Here is an 18,523-nt window from a genome sequence, read left to right as displayed (position 1 = left end):
TTCCTGTGGAGTCCCGGGCACGAGGGGACAGCGGGATTGGGGGAACAATATTTATTTTTCAGAAAGACACACATTCACTGGATGATGTCATCAGTGATGTCATCAGTGATGTCATTTGAGATGTCATCAGTGATGTCATGAGTTATGTCACTGACCATGTCATGAGTGATGTAATATGTGACGTCATCAGCAGTGCATTGTGGGTGCGCGAGTTATAGTTAGCTGAAGTAACTATAACGGGGGCATTAGAATAGTTTTGTATGAGTGAAATGTCCAGCTAACTATAACATGTGTGAAACCCATGGTTTTTTCAGTGAATTTCTAAGGTTTTTAAATGCTAATTCCTAACTATAACGTGGCTGAAACCTATGTTTTTTTCAGTGAATTTAAAAGGTTTTGTAAATTACAATTTTAAAATGTAATAATTATTATATTTCTTTCTTTTTATAGTAATTTCCTACATTTTTATTATAAATACTTATATTTATTTTATTTTTGAAGTTACATATCATATTTTTAATGTAAAATAATAACAAAAGTAAATTCAAAAGAATGCACGGTTGAAAGTGTTTATTAGGGGCAGATTTACAACCCCCTTCTGCCTCTTTTACACCGCCGTTGCATCTCTTTTCTGATGCAACGGTGGTGCAAAAGATGCGCCATGGTGTGTGGTATTTAGAATGTGACGTATCTGGGAGGTACCTCACATTCTAAATCCCTGTACCAGAAGGAGACATTCCTACATGGGGCGGGGAGGGGGGGTTCAGGCACAGGAACACCTCCTAAAAGTGGCTGAGTGAAATCTACAAGATTTCACTTTGTCACTTTTGGGCTCATGCTGTGTCAAAACCCTGATTGACACAGCATTCTGAGCATAGGGCCCCCAGAGCATTGCTGGAGATGCGTTGCACTTGCAACATAACTCAAACAATGCACCACCTTTACAGCACAGATACATCACATATCTGTGCCGTTTTTGTCCCATGGTGCACCGCATTGTAAATATGGCGCATCCATGGTGGTGGTGTCACGGTGCACAATAACTGGCATATTCCTGGGGATATGCCAGTTATTGTATATGTGCCCATCAGTGTTTTAATGTAGTGAATAGATTACTACATACCGATGAATGAGTCACTACAAAACTAAAACAGCAGTGACAGAGTGTTTGGTGGAAGTGGAAGGATACACTGTTGCACTCTCTGGAGTGGGAATAGTAATTTTTACCCCTACGCTATCCAACGCTTTCCCTACTGTTGCACTCTCTGGAGTGGGAATAGTAATTTTTACCCCTACGCTATCCAACGCTTTCCCTACTGTTTCACTCTCTGGAGTGGGTATAGTAATTTTTACCCCTACGCTATCCAACTTTAATTAATTATTTAATTATTATAATGTAATTTAAGTATTTTTAGGTATATTTTAGTAAATAATTTTTATTAATAATTTAATTTAACATTGTTTTTAATAAATTCGATTTTTTACAAACTATATTTTTGTAAACGATATTTTTTACTCGATTTTTTTGGACTTACCTGTTTGTAGATACAAAGTCGATATTCTGTCTGTCGATATTTTGTTGCCGATAGTTTTGGTATTCGATATTATGTCCCTCGATATTATGTCAGTGATCCGTAAACTGCAAAACGTGCCATCTAAATAGATGGACCCACAGCTTCCTTCCGTAGACTACTACACAACGAAAAACTATATAAACCACACCTACTGTGCAATTAGTTTCGTTTTCGCGAGTTTTTTCTGAGTCGGCAATCTATGTTGCAGGTTCTGTTTTCTAACATCGGAATCTCTTTTTGCGTCAACAAAAATATTCCGGAGCAGGAAGTTGTTTCAATATGGCATAGGCATAATACTTAGTTATAATTTGTGGCCATTTATCAATATTTAAACATTTATATGTAGAAAAAAAATGTTATTGTACTTTTTTCGCTTTCTCTCTGTAACCTCGCAGCCTGTTTTTAGAAACAGATAGATTATAACAAACATTTCTCCTTTTCTGGCTCCTTTCACCTTATATATAGTGAGTTTTTATATTATAATATTGACACTGTACTTAGCTTGAGAGGTGTTGGCGACCCGTCGACGCAAACCCTAAACAATTACAATCAACGTCCCCATCTTCCATTTACTATTGCGTTTTCCCCTAGAGATCACATACTGTTAATATGTATATTATAACATTAACAGTCTTGGTGATCTTAGTGGACTTCACGATCCGTCGTCACAAAGAGTAATGATAAGTTAGCAACGATACCGGCTTGTGGTTTTCAGTCTTTTTTCCCCTTGTGATCATGTGCTGTAAGAATATATGCATATTATTCTCACCGTCATGATCTCAGAGGAGTTTATGACCCGTCACCACGAGGATCAAACATTTTCACCTCCCGGAGAAAAGAAGTTCAGTAAATAATTACCGCTCGAAAGTATTTAATTATGGACGTTCTGTTAAATACATAACTTTGTTTTCCTTTTCTTTTTACTGTAACAATGGTATCAATCGTTATATTATATTAGATTGTCCTATTGCTACAGAAGAGGAATGGGAGATTTTTCAGCACCATCTATAATATAACTTTAAAATATTGAAAAGTACTTGATCAGATATTTTTTTCAAGAAACATATTTTACGAAACAGCAGAACAAAAAAATATAGCTATCATGCATACTTTGTTACTTTATATATTTAATAAACCCTACATTTCTGAATGTTATTTTCTAACTTCTATTCTTATTTGTGGTTCCTATTCACCTTCTCCCTAAAGAATATATAGGACCTGTGCTTTATATTATTAGAGTACCATCCTATATATTCTTTAGTGAGTATGTGATTTATTACCGGAACAGTTTGCAACCTCTAAGCACTACGACAGCACGTTCCTGAATTGTACAGAATACAAATTCGAAAAATAATAATGCATGCATTTCTATGTAATATGAAACCATTTGCATTTAACTGTTTTTTACTTGTTCTCTTGATCTGAGATAATGTAGTGCAGGAGTGTTTGATGTAGCACTTCTATTCTACTTTATCTAAAAGTAACTGATGCCCGCTTACATCATCAAGAATGTGGGGCAACACTTTTACAAACTGTAGCACAAAAAAGAAGTATATAGCCACGCTTAACTGATATTTTATGAAATTCCATTTTTAATTGTCACCCCTTTCATATATACAGCGACAGTTTCTAAAGAACATTTATTTGTATTTGCTTAATGAAAACTGTTTCAAACTTAGACTGATTTTTTTTTCTGTGCAACCACACCTCCCCATCAGGAAACTAAACACCACATTATAAGTAAATAGTACTCCTAAGAAGTTTGTCACCTACATACTTGATATATAAAACAGTGCAAGACACTGTCATTTTTCCGCGGTGATTTATACACCACACAGCAATTATAAAAATGGCCCTTGAAACATATAAAAAAAATATTTTCCTCCTAATCCCTCTCCACCACCTTATGGGCACTGTACAGAGTAAACAGTGTTCCTAACCTGCCCTCTACCACTTTCTATCCCCATACTCCTTTGGAAAATGCATCACAATATCACTGACAACAGTGAACTGTTCCCACCCAATAAGGAGCAAACTTGTACTCGGAACATTTTAGCCAATAAAATGTCCATGTTGTTCCACAGACAAGCAAGGAATGACTGCCAAAACTTTTACTTTTAATACTTCACAGCCAATGAACATTAAGCTTCGTAAAGTACTGCTTGGAGCATGTTACCTTAATACTTCCTGAACAGGAAGGAATCGCTTACAAAACTTTTCCACTGACTTCTTCTACGACTAACGGTTCCTATGAAAAAAATAAATATACATCTCCAGCACAGTAACTATTTCAATTAGCAACATATTGTAGTGAACTTCTCTGTCTCGGCTCGGCTCCCATCTCTCGGTCCAGTCTCGGACCCAGACCCCGGGCTCTCAGGCTCGTTGGCCGCCCGCAGGGAAAACATCGTGAGCCGGCGGGGGCAAGGCAGGCAGGCACGTCTTGTCTCGTAGCGTTGCAGGAGTAGCCCGATTGCAGCGGGGGGCCCGATCCGACTCCCGCAGCGGCAGGAGCCGTGAGGAGCCACAGAGACCCGCAGTGACACTCAGACCCGCAAAGACCCGCAGAGACCTCCCCTTCCCCCAGAGCAGGAGAGGGGAAGAAGCCTGGGAGAAGCCTGGCAGAGGCAGAGGCAAAGACCCACAGAGACCCTCCCTTCCCCAGAGCAGGAGAGTGGGAGAAGCCTGATAGAGGCACGACAAGACCAGCGGGGGACGGGGCATATGGCACACAGGGTACACGGGGCACATGGCAGGAGCCGCAGTGAGACCACCCCAGGGACCACCTGAGCAACCAGGCAAGGCAAGGCGGCAAGACAAGGCGGCAACCCTGCAGCAATACGCCAGTGGCACAAAACAGGTGCAGATTCCCGCAGAATTGCCACAGGAACAGCCCAGCTAAGAGGCGGCCACAGAGGACTTGAACTGTAGAGCGGCCAAGAGGCCAAGCAGTCGAGCTCTGCTCCTGCTCTACCTCTACCCCCCCGCTCCCGCACCAGCGCTAGCTCGCCATATCATCACAACTGGTTCCAGACCCGGTGCTTTCCTTGGAGGTTACGAATCAAACACGCTGAGAGCAGAAAACAGCCCGGAGGCTCTCGCGGTTTAAAGCATCAAGTACCAATCATCACGCAGCCAAGACGCACACAGCAGGCACACAGCAGGCATACAGGTGAGGAGAGTGGGAGGCAAATCAAGAAGTGTCCCTGCGCCCCTGCGTCTCAGTGCCCCTAAGCCTCGTCCTGCAGAACCAACTACACTGTCCTTTTAGACAAGCCTCTACCAAGCCTCGACCATTTTCTCCCAGCGACCGCAAACTAGCTGGTGCTAGGAGATAGAAGAGGCAGACGAACATTACAAACGGGGAGAGACATTGAAAGGGACTCAGCAGGACCATCATGAGGTCGGGAAGAGAAAGAAGACCTCCGACAAGGCAACCAACTAAACGAAAAAGGAATAATACAACCATAAGCTCAGAGACACCTGGAAAAAACAAGCGACCATTTAGCAGCACCAAGGAAGCCAGCAACACCCCCAGCAATACCAACCCACAGGAAAGTAACCACAATGGCACCAACTATTGCACAAACGAAGCACTACCAACTGACACAGTCCACACCCCAACTCCAACACCAGTTCCATCTACAAGCAATAAAAGGAAAAGCACCCAGGAACTAATTAACTTAGCAGGTCACCCAGCGAAAACAAAGCACAACTACCAACCATAAATCTACACAAAATTCACTTTTTTTAAAAACTAACAGGAAATGCGATCTGCTCAGGAAATGTTTCTGTTACAGGCCTCAAAACTCCTTTGCATCTAGCCGGCACAAACAACTCTTTGCCCCAAACCTCAACTTACACAGTTGCAGAAATACACACGCTGCCAACTCCAAAGGAAAGCACGGATCACACCAAAAGCACAGCAAGGGCTGGAGAACAATGGGCAAAAGAAGCTAGAAGCCCAATGCCATTAGAAGGCGCCACTAGCCAATCCCCAACAATAGAGGGAGGTAGCCAGGAAACAAGCCTAACCAGCTCACCGCCAAATATGGAAACACTGAGCACGCACGCCTCAGAGCTGGAAGTGTCGGGCACCTTAGCAATTACTTTATAAGCAGCAAGTCATCCCCAACACGCTCCTCCTTACTCATCCAGCAGGCAGCAGCAGAGGCAAAAAACAACCAAGAAACAGCACTGCCTCGTGCATACGAAGCCTATTTTCATGCAGAATCAAAAACTCAAGGCAACACCAAGGCTCATGTCACACAGGGAACATAAACAGACCCCGCAAACTCCTCCCCAATCAGGGCAGACGGGAACTTATCCTCCTTGGACAGGGACATAACCTTCTTGGTATCACAAGAATAGAGCGAACTAGTGGCAGCATATAACGTCAAGCAACCCACAAACAACATCAGCGAAGAGAGCTTCAATCATCCTACAGAGGGGACGGGACCCCACCAACACCTTTTGGGTAACTTTACTCAACACAATTCAACTGTCCTCCACAGCACTTCAGCACCAACCGGATAAACTAGACCTTCAACTGACTGTGTTGCAAAGGCTAGCAGAGGCCACCATGGGGATTGACAGAAAACTCACAGATCTTAACGGCCTTATAAAAAGAGGACAAGAGTCAGTTAAACTATCTCAAATTGGAAGAACGAACTGCGTATGTTCACCAATTATTGATAAACTATCATCATTACCCACGATGCTGGGAAACCTCTTGGAGGACATAAAATGAAACACCACAAAGCTCCCCAAAACAAAGGCCAGGGTGCCAGTCTACTCCCCAACATAAGCCCACTAGGAAACGGCAATAACCCAAACAAAGCCACCATGCAACGGCACCAGCCATCAAACCCGAAAACATTATCAGAAGAGTCTCCTCAGAATACTTTAGCAAGAGGATACACTGAGTAACTTGGAAGCCCAACGAACGCTCCCGCCAGACGCAAACAAAAAAAAAGGGCAGGAACAGAAAGCTAGTAGAAGCGGTATGGACAGTCGAGAACTGCCAGCCAATTACACCGGGGGGTATGGAGTTGCTAGGAGCCAACAAGCACCACACGGAGCACACAAGTCCTTCACCTCAATTAAAAAACCCATCAGACTTAAAGACGCCAACCGCAGCGGGAACAGGAACCCAGTCATTTTCAAATGAGAAAACCGGCAAACAGACAGAGCAGAAGCCTCTGGGCCAAACAAACAACTCAACATTCAATAACTCACCAGAACTGGCCCAAAAGGCCAAAGTGAATGCCAAGTATTGACAACGTAACTGGCCCCGGAAGTCGGAAAGCAGGCCCAAGAAGAACCTGACAAAGCCAGAACAAAGGTTATAACCATTGATTTCCCAAACACATGTACCTGCCATAACATCAAGACAACTCGCAGTGAATTAAAGGGGAACCCCCGGATAGCAAACATCACTAAAGCAGATAGCGGCCAGCCCAATCATCAACCTCAGCGGGCGAGTCCCAATCGAAGCCCCATAACACTCAATACCCAGTTCCAACAAGGGCCCAGCGAAAACGAGCAAAAAACACATCAGCTAACACAGCCCCCAGGGGAATCTGACTCGGATACAATCCTTTTCATTCCCAAATTTAAATCCAGAGGAAGAGTGGATACTCTAAACAGGGGCATCATATTAAAGCTGATCAACTCAATCGACAAATTAAAAAACATAAACACCTCTGATCTGCTTGCAATCGAATTTCTTCCAGCCCCACATCCACATGACAATGAAACAACAAAGTCCATATGGATAACAAATGAAGTAGCAAACTCAATCATGGAGGAATCACTCAGATTCTCCCAGTGGGCAATTAAGCTTGAAGGAGCAAAAAGGCCCGCTTATCCCACTCTGCTCCTTGGAGAAAAGAAAGAAAAACCTCTCCAAACAGCTAAATCAATACTGAAAGGAGCATGCAGCAATTCCCCGGGACCGGATAAATACTTACCACATCATCAACACTTAAGTTCCCACCAGTCAGAACCACGCAGAACATCTATAACACGGACCATACCTGGAGGTGACACTAACTGACAAAGAACACCAGCCTCAACCTCCAATCCTACTGTCCTCCCCAAAATCAAAATATGCAACTGGAACATCAACAGACTCTCAGACAAACTGGAGGACCCTGAAACACTAAATTACTTAAAATCTTTTGACCTGATTCTTCTCCAAGAAACGTGGGAAACAAACGACATACCACTACAAGATTACACAACCCAAACGCACCCGGCAACCAGATGCTCTCAATATGGCCACAGCTCCGGCGGCCTGGCGACATTAGCCTCAATATAAACAATTGGGGCAACAGAAGCAATAAAAGTAAGCCTCACTCCTCCAAACGCGATACAGGTACTATCAGTAACAATCACAAACAATCAGGTAACCCAACAGTTGCATATCATTAACATATACATACACCCGAAGCACAGACATTCGGGGTCTAGGGAACTCGTCAAAGAACTGACAAGACTTATGGAGGACAGGGAAATGGAGAACACACGTGTGGCAGGTGATTTTAGCCTTCACTTCTTCGGAGACAAACCAACATACGACATGACAAAGGAAATGGATATTGTCTGGGAAATCCCAAGTCAATCGATTCTGATTCCAAACAAACACACAAACACCTCAACTCAGCTACTGAAAGACCTTGAGCAGCTAAACTTGAGAGTACTTAACAGACGATTCACAGAGGATATCCCACCAGCTCCAACATATTTCTCCTCAAGTACTTCCTCACACCTTGACTACATGCTAACGACACTTCCCATGTACGAGAAAATCAGCTCGTTCAAGATAGGTGAAAGCGCTCAAAGCGACCATCTGCCACTAGAAGTTAAATTAGGTGTGTCTTGCGAGAATAAAGCGGTGGAAAAAAGATACATAGGCACAGAACATACGCCAATTATAAACGAATAAGGAGCAAGACCACAGAGTCCGAGGAAGTATCAACCAGTGCAAAAATAATCATGCACCAATCATCCTGTTCAAACATAAATCCGCTAAACGCCTGGGTAGACTTTGTAACAGAATTGGGAGCCAAACATGCTACTGAGCTAAAAACCCAAAAAGGGAACTTTACACGGTCTTCACATGAAAAAGCAACAACACCAGAGATAAAACGAGAAATAAAAAAGACCCTAAAACAGCTCCGAAAAGAACCTAAAAACGAAGTCCTTCAAAAGGAGCTCCACCTCCTAAAAGTACAACTAAAAAAGATGACCTGGGAAAGGAAAAGACAGCAGAATGAAGATCTATGGATAAAAATTGTTCACAGCTCCCAACAAAAGAACAGCTCCAGTTTCTGGAAAATAATCCACAAACTCCAACAGCCAGGCCACAAAGGCATTAACTCCAACATAAAAGAAACCGACTGGGCCAACTACCTATCAGCACACTTCAATACAGCTGATCCAAAAGTGGCCAACTCCAGAGGGGGAGACTGGCTAGACGACGCGCACCAGAGCCTTAACAAGACCAGCACACTTCACAATGAAGAGATCCTAGTCCACAAAAGGAAATCATCCCTGTCCTACAATCCAACCGAGGACAGAGACCTATCAATAACCATCGACTCATTAGCAAACATAGAGGATAATCTACACCTAGAAACAGCAGACAGGATTAGGAAAAAAATCTCAAAAGGCAAACTTGAGGGGGCCCCCGGCCCCAATGGGATCCCGCCAATATTATATAAAAATGATGCTGTTTTTTGGAGCACCATCTTGGCACCAGTCTTCCACAAAATAAGGGAAGCAACAACTACACCAACATCTTGGAGAGGCTCGATAATAAGCCCGATTTATAAAAAGGGCGCCAGGAACGACCCAAGCAGCTATCGCCTCATAGCTTTAATCTATACCGAGGCAAAGTATTACGCGGGCCTCATTCTGGAGGATCTAATATCCTGGGCAACTGCAAGAACATCATCCCAGCAACCCAAACTGGATTTTGCAGTGGCCAGGGCACTACGGCAAACATCATGGCGCTAACTCTCTTGGCAGATGCGGCAAAAGTCACCAAGAGCTCCCTGTTTCTGTGCTTCATCGATTATACACTCTTACAGCAGCTGATAATGCTATACACCAACACCTGGGTCAGGAACAAACTGGGATCCAGTACGCACCTCTCAAGAGAAATCAGGACCCACAAAGGACTAAAACAAGGCTGTGTCCTAGCCCCTATGCTGTTTAACCTCTTCCTTGCAGATCTCCCTGACGAGCTGGAGACAGACAAATCTCACGCACCATGGCTGGGTAACATCACACTGTCAAATCTTCTCTATGCAGATGATTTAGTCCTCATCAGCCGGTCCCCTATCGGCCTCCAACATCTTTTGGACAAAACCAACGCATTCTCCACAACTAACTCATTAACAATCGATTTAAACAAAACAAAAATCATGACAATGAATTATCACAGATAAAAGAACTTTACATGGCTTCTGGACGGACAGAGGCTAGAGCAGGTAGTCTCTTATAAATACTTAGGTGTCATATTAGATTGCAACGGCTCATTCAAACAACAACTAGAGGCCATCCGTCAGAAGGGCATGACATTCCACCTATCGATAAAGCTACTGCAGAAAGCTCTTCCTGACCGGACACTGGGCCCTCTCCTACAGGTAATAAGAGCTTGCTTACAGCCAATGCCCACTTACGGCAGTGAATCCATGTGTGGCAAAGACGCGACGACATTCGATAACACCCTTAGTCGAGCAAACAGGGCCATATTCCACCTGCCCACCTATTCATCGCCCGCTCAAATCCGCCTTGAATTCGGACTGCAGAAACAAACGGTGGAGAGAAGAGGCGTATACATAAAAAACTGGTGGAAAATCAGAGATGCCGAGCATGGAACCTTAAACACCCACCTCTGGACTGAATTGTTCATTAGAGATAACTCACCAGCAAGGAACTACCTAATGAAATCACTGGAGACCTTAGGATTAACAAACCTATGGGAGTCACCAACCGACCCTGGTACCTTCAAAAAACTGGTATCGAAAGTCACCAAGATGGTCTCATCCATTGAGGACAAAGACACCCTAGCCAAGAGAGCACACAAATGGGTGGTGTTAAAAGGCTACACAGCTCTCAAACCACAACAGTATCTAACAACGAGACTCACACAGATAACAAAAAACAAGTTCCTCAATATGCGCCTAGGCAAGATACCCATAACGCCTCACTTAGCACCCTGGAAAAGGGAAAACACAGCAAATCGTTGCCGACTCTGTTCTTCTGGAAATGAGGACCTCATACACATTATTTGCATCTGCACAAACCTTCTGGACATAAGACGTTCCCTGCTGCGGGCCCTATGGAATCAGAAGGCCACAACAAGCTGCAGACAGGCCGTGATGCTTTGTTTTAATCCCGTAGAAACCCAGCTGAACTGCAGGATAACAACATTTTTTGACATAGTGTCCAGTAGACTAAAAGAAACAGCCACAGGGTCTACCGGAACCACTAGTCAAACCAGAAAAAAATGCATGCACCTAGTCCCCCTAATCCTAATGGACTGCATTAATTCAAATTGTGACTTTTAACATGTTAATTACGTGAATCTACCCACTTCTTTTAAGCTTTATCTTTTGCTATTGACTGCCTTTTATTTAATTGTACGTTTTAACATTGTGTGTTTTTATTAACTGTACAAAAAACTAAATCTGAAATCTGAAATCTGAAATCCAGTACAGTAACTATTGACAATTAGCAACATATTGTGGTGAACTTCTAACCTCTGTAGTCACGCAAGTGATCCATGAACTGTTACTATGGTAACAGGCAGAAAGGTACTGGCTGTACAAAAAACTTTGGGGCATATTACCAACAACTAGCGATAATTTTTGTCTCTAACTTGTTTAGAGACAAAAATTATCACCGCACATCGGCGATTTTTATCGCAGATAAACCTTGCTATTAGCAAGGTTTATCGCAAATGCGATAAAAAACGGCCGCAATGCATGAATATCGCTGAAAAGTCAGCGATATTCATGCATTATCGAGCAAATGCTCTTAGCCATGTTATCCACCTCCCATTGGATAACATGGCTAAGAACTGCTCAGGGCAGGTGTTAGCTTTTGGAGATATTCTCGCTTAGCGCGAATATCTCCAAAAGTTGGTAATAGGAGATAGCGATGTTAGGGACTGTTTCCAGTCTTTAACATCTTGGCACGCCCACTTTGCATGTCATTAGTGATAAATATCACTGACATGCAAAGCGGGGCCCAAGATGGTCGCTATCTCCTATTAGCTGTCACTAACTGGTGTTAGCAACAGCTTGGTAATAGGGAGATAATTTTATCTCCGCTTTCTTGGCTTTTAAAGCCAAAAAAGCGGAGATAAAACCCCTTGATAATATGCCCCTTTATATTTACCCTGGATCCTCTACAAGACAGAAAGGAAAGCAAAATATCAGATTTACAACCCCCTTGCACAGTTTTTTTTAATAAAAAGAGGCCCCGGGGCGGAGGCCGTCCCTGGAACTCTGGGGGGCCATGAGCCCCCCCCCCACATACATATAGTTAAAGACCCGGGGGTAGCAATCCCCATGCAGGGGGGACCCTCTGGGCCCCCCATTATGAAAAAAATTGCCCCCGGGATTTGGCCCTCCCGGAGGGTAATTAACAATAAAGTAGGCTTTGTCTTTTTTTTTCTTTTTCACCCAAAACGCGTACCCCGCGTTTAAAAAAATATATATACATTTCTGCGTCACGTCATGTACGGTGCCGTGTACGTGTAAGGCGCGAACGTTTCTAATTGTTCAAAAACATATATTTATGTATTTAATTTACTTATTAAGGGAAGACGCTATCTGGGATAATCATGAAAATAGTTTATTTAAACTTTAAATAAGCGTATATTACTTTTAAAAGCAATTACGGAAATCGCGGCCGTACTGGTAAGAGCAAAGATGGTTTGAAGAGTTATTCATTTTATAAAACAATATAGTACTGCACGCTAAAGGAGAAAAGTTAGCACAATTATTGACCCCTTTCCCAACATTTAAAAGCACTGGGGAAGGTGGTAAATTAATCAAGACTGAAAACGTTAGTACAGCCTGCTGTGCTTACGCTACCAGGAAAACACAACAACAGTACAAGGCCCAGATTTCCATTGCAGTGATTTCCTAGTTGCAGGTCTACTTGTCAGATCGACACACACACTCCCTCATGGCTGGTATACAACCACACCACACCCTTCCAGCGTATTCGTCACTACACACGTGACCCTATGTATAAAAAAGACGGAGCGCACATGTTGTATGCCATTTTAGAGTTGTCCCCAAAGTACCGAACAAGGGGCCCACTACTACATGCGTGGCCTCTTTGGTCACAGAGTTAGTGGTGCACGAAGCACTGAGCAGGTGAAGAACCTGTGATGATGATAATGGGAGCAGGAGTATGTCGTTAGCCATAGAGATATCAAGACTCAGCACCATGTATGAGACTTCTTTGTTGGAGATCAGAACTACATCATGAAGAAGGTGTCTTTTCCACGAAAAGGTGAGCAGTGAGGCTTGAGTATGCATCGGAAGGATTCAAAGGGTTGTAGCAGGCTAGATACAAAAACGCGACTTAGTATTTCAGAGGAACGCAGTTCTATATAGTGTATTCATTTACATGTATACATTTTTTTCCCAATAGCAGGAACGTTTTTATAAATACTGAAATGTCCTGAATATTACAAAGACAAACAGTTTGTAGAAATGTGAGAAGGGACGTGTATAAAACAGCAGTGTTTTCTCCATATTAATATAGTAACAATTACCAATCATAGCATTTTTCTTTTCATATCTTTTAGATGTAGACCTTCAGGATGGATTATGTAACAAGGACGACGGCAATGGCACAAGGTAAGCAAAGAAGCTTGTTTCCGAAAGAACGACAAGTTATCTGCGAACGGAGAGAATGTGTAGTATGCAGTAGGCGTGCAAAACACATATTGGGCTAACGGCACTTCAGCTAGGATGAGATAGCTTCCTGGGCACACACACAGTCGCACCCGAGTACTTAACAGGTCTTTAAAGGACATTTTGCTTGTTAATGAGGCTTTGATGTCCCCCCCCGCTTACAACCCCTGCGGCTCCACTCTTTATTTGCTTGAAGTTAAGCCCCCCCCAAATTTTTTTCTAGCCCACCCCCCCATATTTTTGTCTGTGGTTGCGCCTCTGGCTTCAGGCACCCCACCGCCCTGCCGTGTGTGTCTCTCCCACGTTATAATGTCCTTTTTTCTCTCTTTCTCTTTCTTACTCTCTCACATCGTTTCTCTGAGTTGAAGTGGTGAACTCTCTTGGTTACAATGAAGGCTTCTTCGACACGTAGAGCACCCTCTTTCAATCTCGCCAATGGCACTAGGTGAGCAAAGACTTTTTTTTTCCGAAACAACAACAAAAAATTTGTGAAAGGAGAGAGTGGGTAGTGTGCAGCAGCTTGATTTTGTGTAGAACATTTTTAATTACCTCCAAGCAGTGACAACAGATAGGTTACAACAGTCTGAGAAACATATCTAAAAGCTTATTGCGCCACTTTTGTGTCACTTTTAACATGGGAAAAGTGGCGCATGGAGCTTGTAAATCTGTGTCCGACTTTCCAAGAAAAAATCTCAACTCCAGACTCTGCAAGACAGTTTTAATGTTGTTTTCTCTCTCTTTCTCTATCTCACTCTCTATGACATCATTTCTCTTTCTTTTTTAAAGTTATAGACACTGATGTCTGCTTTGACGTGTAGAAGCAGAGTTCAATTGAAGTTGTGAACTCTGGTGGCCGCAGTGTTTATACAAGGTAAGCACAGCGGCCTAGATATACAATGCCTCCATTGCAATGCATTAGAAATAAATCGGCGAATTTACCATCCCGTTGTGCTACTTTTGTGTCAGTAACGCAGTAGGCACTTCCATATAGACACCACTTGAACGCGGGACTATAACAGAAGTGAAATGTACTAGGCACACTGCACATGTAAAATCGTAGTGTTACCTTCACTTGTAATGCTTCACCTTATTTAGTTACATCTACATAACTTTAAACTCTTTTTTGTTTTTTTTGTTTTGCAGATTACCTACCCAACGTCTTTTGGAGTCCACATCACAATTTGTTTATAATACTGTTTTATTCAAGTTATTTTTCTAGTTGTTTATTATATTATCTTTAAGTTACGTTTACAGTTATTGTTGTTTTAATAAAAGTTAACAAAAAAATATATATACTTGTTTTTTTTTTAGGGGGAACGGTCCACAACAAAAATAATATTTATAATTTGAAGTACTATAGTACGATGTTTGACAGTAGGGTTGAAAAGTACTGGCTGTACAATAAGTTATATTTTCTCTGGATGGACTACAACATAGAAAGGAAATCAAAGTAAAACAATACAATGTGTACAACATTTACAAACCTCTTGCGATATTTTCGCTGGCAAACCTACCCCCCTAAAAAATTAACTGTGTGGGCCTCAATGATGCCCCTCAAACCACGAAAATGACCACCCCCCGGAGATTTCTATTTTGTGTGAGGGAGGCTGCGTGGCCCACCGCCTGATGCCCTGGAGTCCTCCACGCTCAGACCCGTTTCCTGCAGTGTCCTGGGGGAAACAGCCATTACAACGTGGTCATAACCACACGTGACCATCACCACAAATTCATTTGCACGCTTATGGCTTTACCACGCATGCTTTTACAACTACTATACATTTACCACGCATGATAAAGGCATAAGCATGGTGATGGCTTTGTGGTGACGGTCACACGTTGTAATGGCTGTGCCTTACATGCTTCAAATTAGTTTTTAGGTATGCCTGTCACCAAGTCTGATAAGAACGGAGGCCAAGGACAAACACCGTGGTGTCTGTGGCAGGAAATCTCATGGATCACAGAGAAGATAGGCGGGGGGTAAATTGAAAGTAGCAAGTATAATAAAAATAACGGAGGAAAACAACTAAAATGGCGGAGGACGGAGTATGTAATTAATGTTTGGTGCCTCGGCAATACTTTTCAAATAAATATAGATAGAATAGGATTATTAATATATTACAAAAGTATAGCAGCGGATGAGGCTCACAACCCAGCAGAGGAAAGCGGAAAATGTAATACCTGAAATAAGGAGAGGTTTGCTTGGCGAACTTGAAGAAAAACAAAGAAGCATGGACTTGGAAACAAGGCTGCGCATGCGTAAAGAGTATAACTGGTGCAGAAAAAAAAACTGAAAGGTTTACATACTATCATAGAAATATAGCTCTTTTTTGGCCAGTAAAGTTAGTTCTGAAAAGAACTGTTTTTTATGAGCCCCAAAGCCTTCACGGACCCAGCCTGCTCCCTGTGTTCTTCGGGAGCCGGCATTGCTTTTTGTCAACCTGGGCACTGCAGAAGGCGGCACTGTAGGCACCTTGGGACACTGCAGAAGCCGGCCCTGAAAGGGTCAGCAAAGGTTCAGGTAGGGGACCGCGCAGCCCCCCCTCCCAACATTCAAAAGCCTAGAGGGGTGTTAGTCCCCGTGGCTGTGTGGTCCGTCCCCCCTATTTTCTATGTTAGAGCCCCGGGAGGTTGCGGTCCCATGGGCATGTGTGGGGGCTTGAAACCCCCCCACACAGTTTTTTTAAATAAAAAGAGGCCCCAGGGACTAACGGTCCCCGGGGCTCTGAGGGGGCCATGAGCCCCCCGCATACATATAGTTAAAGCACCAGGGGATGGCGATCCCCGGGGCAGAGGGACCCCTCTGGGCCCCCCATTATGAAAAAAAATGCCCCGATATAAAGCAGTCTTTTTTTCCCAAAACGCGTATCATACGCGTACCATGCGTTTTTTTTTTTTTTTATTTGGGCCTAAAGATCCATGTAGGACCCCCTGAGCAGGCCTAGAGGATCAGGATGATTCTATCCTGCCCCATGTCCCTATTTTTCAACTTTGTTTTACTGTTTTCCGAGACACAAGATGGCCGCCAACACTTCCTGGTTTGGAGTGTTGACAGACAGTTGACATCCACTCAACATGCGGCTCGTGCTCGCAATTGTACGGATTTCCATACATGTACAGTACTTAGGGGCACATTATGATGAAGGATTTTCCGCATCCCCCGGGCCGGCGGAAGGGACCGCCTGCCCGGCGGATGCAGAAAATCCTCTGCGGACCCACCAAATACCCATCGCCACATTAGATGGCCGGTGGGTCCTGGTTTAGGTCCGCTGCTTTTCAGCCGTGGTTGGCTTACAACCACGGCAGAAAAGGCCTAATATGGTGGCGGTGTCTCTCAGACACCGCCAGCCATATTAGGATGTCTGAATTTCTTTTTTTTTTTTGTAAATTTCTTTTTATTGTTGCATCATACGGATCATCAAGAAAAGCAGTGTGGCATTCCGGGGGGAGCGTCAACATTCCGCAACCCCCGTTTATACGCAACTTTTGAACACATTAGTACACGGTAGTTATCATGACAAAATCATTTCGTGTTTCATCTTTTCACCCCAAACCCCTCCCCCCCAACTTCCACAAAAAACATCCCCGGGCAACTGAGAGACCTCTATCCGAGGCCCCCCTTCCCGCCCTCCACCTCCCCCCCCCCCCAAGCAGCTCGTCCCCTATACCTCACTCCACCACCGAATCCCAGTGTCCTCCTCACCCCGCATGGCAGAAGCCGTAAACATACGTCGTCTCATCATCCAGGCCCTCCAGGTGCAACAGGTGCAACTCATTCGTACATGAGACCACCTCCGTGGTCGATATCGCAACCCTCGCTCCCCCCCCTCCACTGTTCACCCCCCTACTCGAGTCCGTGATAGTGCCGCCACTTGGCCCATATTTTGCGAAATTTCCTCGGGCACCCCCTCGCTTTATACGTAACCCTCTCAGCTGCCATGTACATGTCTAGGCCTCGCCTCCAGTCATCCAGATTGGGCCTTCCTGGCGCCCCCCACATTCTAGCTATATCTCTCTTGGCTACTACCAGCGCCAACAACAGAAAGATAAGTGAGTGCCGCGTGACATCCACCTCAGTTGACATGCCCAGGAGTGCCAGCCTAGGGTCCCTGGGAATGTCCACCTCCAGTACTGCTGACAATTCAGTGAAGACCTCATTCCAGTACCCCTGGATCACGGAACAACCCCAAATAATGTGGTAAAAATCACCCAGTGGATGTTGGCACCGCAGGCAGGAGGCATTAGCGGCCCTCCCCATCCGGAAGAGTCGTGTCCTGTCAAAATAGGCCCTGTGCAGAACCTTGAACTGGATGAGGCGAAGCCGTGATTTGATGGCCACTTCCCGAGGGTGCATGAGGATGAGTTCCCAATCCAGGTTTTCAAATGTGCCCACATCACCCTCCCATCTCTCCATCAGAGCCTGTAGGTCTCCCAGCATATTGTTTGTCAGTGTTTTATAGGTCATGGACACCGCCCCCCTGTGTATCTGCTCCTGGAGCAGGCGTCCCTCAAGTGGTGCATATTGGGGAATGTCAGTAAGGGAGATGTTTTGTGCCCCCCACGCATGTCGTAGTTGCAAGTATCGGAAGTATTGTGTGTTATGAAGACCAAAGTCCTGTTGCAGCGCCTGGAAGGTTTTTAGCTCCCCTCTCGCCACGACATCCCCGATCGTAGAGATGCCAATGTCATCCCACCTTTTAAATCCCCTCAGTTTGTGGAGTTCGGCCAGCCAGCTACAGGACCACAGGGGGGTTTGCCGGGTGGGTCTATTCCGCCATCCCATTTTCACCGTAGCTCTACGCCACGCCGTTAGGGTGATTCTAGTCGCCGGGAGAAGCCTACGTCCTCCCTTTCCTCCGTAGAGGAAGTGGAGCACCGTCTTTGCGCCCCATTTGGATTTTTCCAGTGCATAGGTCGGGTGATCTGCGGGGGCATGTATCCATTCGTTGATTGGGGCCAGGTGTTCAGCCCAGTAGTATGCCTCCAAGTTAGGTAGCGAGATAC

This window comes from Lissotriton vulgaris, chromosome 2_1 (genome assembly GCF_964263255.1).
Source record: "Lissotriton vulgaris chromosome 2_1, aLisVul1.2, whole genome shotgun sequence".
NCBI classification, from domain to species: Eukaryota; Metazoa; Chordata; class Amphibia; order Caudata; family Salamandridae; genus Lissotriton; species Lissotriton vulgaris.
The sequence above is the reverse complement of the archived record's forward strand: the minus strand, read 5'-3'. Positions refer to the sequence as shown.